Source organism: Panthera uncia, assembly GCF_023721935.1.
Source record: "Panthera uncia isolate 11264 chromosome B3 unlocalized genomic scaffold, Puncia_PCG_1.0 HiC_scaffold_1, whole genome shotgun sequence".
NCBI lineage: Eukaryota > Metazoa > Chordata > Mammalia > Carnivora > Felidae > Panthera > Panthera uncia.
In genome coordinates this window covers 5,886,812-5,891,848 of record NW_026057582.1, presented here as the reverse complement: position 1 = coordinate 5,891,848, position 5,037 = coordinate 5,886,812, and positions in this window count along the sequence as shown.

Sequence of the window (5,037 nt, the reverse complement as noted above, 5' to 3'; positions counted from 1 at the left end):
AGTAGGACCTTTCAAGCCACAAAAGATGATGGAAGGATAAATAAGATAAAAACAGAGAAGGAGGCAAACCATAAGAGACTCTTTAAAAAAAAAGTTTATTTATTTTGAGAGGTGGGGGGGGAGACACAAAGAGAGAGAGAGAGAGAGAGAGAGAGAATCCGAAGTAGGCTCTGCACTGTCAGCACAATGCCTGAGGCGGGGCTCAAACCCACGAACCGGGAGTTCATGACCTGAGCCAAAGTCAGATGCTTAACTGAGCCACCCAGGCACCCCAAGGCTCTTAAATTCAGAGAACAAACTGGTGGGCAGGTGCTAGAGGGAAGGTGGGTGGGGGAATGAGCTAAATGGGTGGGCACTTGTTGGGATGAGCACTGGTGTTATCGGTAAGTGATGAATCACTGGCTTCTACTCCTGAAATCAATACTACACTGTGTGTGAACTAACTTAAATTTAAATAAATAAATTTTAAAAAGAGACGCTGGGCTGTGTGCTAAAACGCAGGGGAGGCGTGGAACTGTTTGAAGTGGGACAATCACATGACAGAATTTGTGTACTTACAGCCACTCCTGCTGCCCTGTGGGAGATGGTGGGGGGAAACACAGGGTTCCAGTGAAGCATTGTCAGCCGTGGCATCTGGGTGACAGATGAGAATGCTTTTAAAGAGGGTAGAGGCTGTCAAAAGAGAGGGCAGCAGGTAAGAAAGGTTAGGAAGTGAATCCACAGGGCCAGATGGAGGTTTGCCTGCAGGGGAGGAAGGTATCCAAGTGGACTAGCGGATACTGGACCAGGGTGACCAGTACATTGTTGGTGACACTTACCAGAATGAGGGAGTCTGAAGGCCAGCCAGGTGTGAGCTCCACAAGCTTGGGATTTTGTCCGACTCCCCCTGCTGCCTCCTCACACGACCCGATACGTGTTAGAAGCTGGAAGGAATCACTTAAACAGTGAAGAAGGATGAAGATACGTGTTTGCGAAATGTTGAGTCTGAGACACTTCAGTGGAAACGTCAGGTGGAGAATCTCTCTAGATATGGGTACCTACAATCCAGAAGAGAGAGCTGAGACAGCCACACCATTTGGCACCATAGTCACATGTACCTAGTAACCAAAACCAGGGGGTTTAAGATCATGAGGGAGTGTAGACTGACAGAAAGTCAGGAAGGGAGGAAATGCAAAGAGAAGAGGGAGGGGAAGGGAAGGGGAGCGGAAGGGGACAGGGAGGGGAGAAGAGGGCAGAGGATCAAGGTAGAGAAATTCCAGCACCGAAAATGTGGTCTGAGTTGGAGGGGCAGACTTGAGAGAGGCTGGTGCCGAGTGGTGGATGGGAACAGATAAAAAAAAACAAATGGAAGTTAAGGTGACGCTGGATCCTAGGGCCAAGAGAAACCCAATTATCAGAATTGGAACGCATATCAAAATACACGGCACACACTGTTCAGTCAGGCCTTGCATCTGGAGGAAGCTAGTATTTATTTTGGAGCATCACCTACGTGGTCTCTTAAATCAGCACCTTTGAAAGCACGAAGAGTAATTCATAGACGACCTATGTGGTGCCATGAACCTTCTACTTACTAACCATAAAAATAAAACTGTATCAAGTGCTTTCCATTGGCAAGGCACCAAGCTAATTGCACATAGGTCATCTCATTTAGTCCAAACAGCAGCCCTAGAGGGTAGGAAATAGTATGTGCAATTTTCAGACAAGGATGTGAAATGTCAGAGCATTTAAGAGATATCCAAGCTTGGGACACTTGAGTGGCTCAGGCAGCTGAGCATCCGACTTCGGCTCAGGTCATGATCTCACAGTTCATGGGTTTGAGCCCTGTGTCTGGCTCCGTGCTGACATCTCAGAGCCTGGAACATGCTTGGAATTCTCCCTCCCTCTCTCTCTCTCTCTCTCTCTCTCTCAAAATAAATAAACATTAAAACATTTTGACCAAAAAAGAAAGAGAGAAAGAAAGAAAGAAAGAAAGAGAGATGTCGAAGCTCACACAGCCAAGCAGTCAAGCAGGGATTCAAATCTGGCTCTCAGCTTCCTCACCATGATGCCTGTCTCTGGAAAGACTTAAAAGCAAAGGAAAAAAGTAAACTCCCAGTGAATATAGAATGGAGCAAGAAAAATTCAGCTATGCAAAGTCAAAAGTGTTCATTCCTTTGTGGCCGAATAAAGGGGTCTTTGAAAGCCAGTCCTTCTCCCCACACAGTGAGTAGAGCTCAGCCTGCCAGGACCCCACACACTCACTCGTGGCCTCTGCTGAGGGCTGCAAAATGCCGCGTCGGCTACCTGAGAGCTTTCTCGGCCTGATTTATGGGTGTGTTTGTTGTGCTAGGATCATAAATCTCCACCCCCCAGGACATTTCAGTTCTGGTATTTATTGACCAAAGACAACTTGTGTTAAAAAATGTTTTGAGATTTTGCCAGATAATCACTACGGAATATTTGAGAAAACACGCTGTCCTCAGGTAAATGAAATCTGCAAGTAGTTGATCTTGCTACTGGGGGCAAATACCTTCTTTCTCTCCTATTTCATGTCCTTTTGTTTTGTTCTGTTTTAATCGGAGAAGCAGGTTCTCCGTACGTGTCTTATGGGTTCACCAAGGAGAGACTGGAAGGAGGGATTATCGAAAGACATTTCCCTCAGGGTCTAGAAGAGCTTTTATTCTTTTGAACAAGAACTTTTGGCCAAGCATGTCTCAGAAGTGTTCAGGTGGCAAAACACCTGGAAGAGATCTGTGACCTACAAGATGCCTTCGATGTTAAAAACCAAAGATAGAAATGCAAGCTACATCTGACACTGATGCCAGATTCTAGTATAGACAAGCTTAAGACTTTTGAGAACAATTTTGGAGAAAAAGTCAAGAAAGCTTCCAACCATTAGCTCTGTTCAGTGCAAGGACATGTGCGCCCTCGTACACAGCTGTGGGAATTTGGAAAATACTGTCAACGACCAATATTAATGGCGAACCACCTTTCCAGTTTAAAGAAAAACAGCATTCCCAGTTAGAACATAGTAAACCACTGTTTCAGATAAGGAGCCCAAAGATTCTAAAGTCTACAAGGCTCAATGGGTCAGAGAAGCAGGAAGAGTCACCCCAGGATTCTGGACAACAGGTGTTTTTCTTAAAGGAAATGTCCATTCTTGGATCCTGGCTACTGGTTGGAACCCAAGCTTTATTAGATCTTCAGCTCTCTCAGTAGAACATGGAAATTCCGATTTAAGTGTGGCAAATTCAAGTTTTAAATGTTTATTGCTCATTGGAAAGAAAGAAAGAAAGAAAGAAAGAAAGAAAGAAAGAAAGAGAAAGAAAGAGAAAAGAAGGAAGGAAGGAAGGAAGGAACGAAGGAAGGAAGGAAGAGGGGAAGGAAGAAACTGTGTGGAGGTCAAACAAAACACATCTGCAAGCCAGACATGACAAGGACTACTGGCTGTGGCTGTGGCCAAGGTTATACTATTACTTGAGATTCAGAACCAGGAGACAGTGTAGCCATAGCTGCTCCTTGACTTTCCATAACTCTGCAGATTGGGTTTTTACCATCCAGCTCAGAAATCTGAACTAAGCCCCAGCCTCCTGCCACCACCCACTTGCTTGTTCTTCCTCCTGTTACCATTTGACATTGCCCCATCCCCTGAATGCTCCCCAGGCCTTTTGCCCCACTTGGGTATTGAGTTTAATATTTGCTCTCCTGGTGGAAACACCTGTCATGTGTGAGTTGTCGTGTCCAGTTGTCTACCCCGTGGTCTCATTCAGCCTTCACTCTTGAGATAGATGCTATCATTACCTTCATTCTATAGACTAGAGGCTCAGAAGACTCACAGGCATGCCCAGGGCCACTTACCTGGTCAAGGTAGATCCAGGATTCAAATGCAGCCTTATCTCTCTTCAGAGTGCATGCCTGTACCTGGCCACACTGCCTGTCTCCACACATAGTGGTGCTGCTTGCAACCAGCTCCCACTGCACCTGCCTGGGCTCCACGTTCTCCTGAAGCCCACCTGGGCTGTGTGCACTTCTGGTCTCCAACTTCAAGGCCTGTCATTGTTCTCAGCCTTGAACTTTCTGTCCCAGCATTGATGACTTGCGTTAGCCCTGCTCTTGGTGGCATGAGGGTCCCCTATGCCTATGTGCTATGTCTCCACTGGGGGGACAAATGGCAGAGTCCTTGAATTGCCTTTCAGAGATGAGCAGACTGAGGTCGGCTGTCTAAGCAGTTGTATGAATTTCTGCACCACCTGTCTTGGTGAATTAACCATTGTTCATCCAGCGGCCAAAGCTAAACCCTGGGAGTCACATTTGCACAACACTCTGTCCCTCCCCACCCCCTTACCCCCGATCTAATCAATCACCAAACCTTTGGGTTTATGCCCAAACATCTCCAAGATCCACCTGCTTGTCTCCATTGCCTCGTCCACCCTACAGCCCAAGCTCACATCTCTCTCACCTGGAAGCTCAGAGTCTTGTCTCTGCTCATCAGATCTTGACTCCTTCCAACATGTTTTTCTTCCTGCAGCCAGTGTGATCCCTGAAGTTTGGTCACAACACTGCTCTGCTTGAAGTACTTCAACAGACCCCTCCTGGCCTTCATATAAAACTCTCAGCTTCCTATTATTTGCATGAGCTGACCCTTGCCTGCCTCTCCTGACTCACTAAGATTCCAGTTCAATGGGCACCTCCTCCACCCTCACTAGCCAGGACCCGTTTCTTACATACTACAAAAGTTCCTTGGTTTGTTCTTCATAGCGTCTGTAACCATTTTTCCTAAATAACTGATTGCATAACTGAGATAATGTCTGCCTCCCCGGCAAAAATGTAAGTTTCACAAGAAAGAGGACAGAGCTGTTACTCTTGGACCCATAGCGACGATGCAGCATCTGCCTAGTGCAACCACTCCGTAGCTCTTCGTGCAAAGAGAAGAAAGAGAGAGGGTAAAGAAGGAAGGATTCCTTTCTCAGAGAACCAGAAAGACATCAAGTCCATTGATGGCCAAGCGAATTGCTTTGCTTGAAATTCATTGATTCACCCAAGGTCAATCTTGCTCTT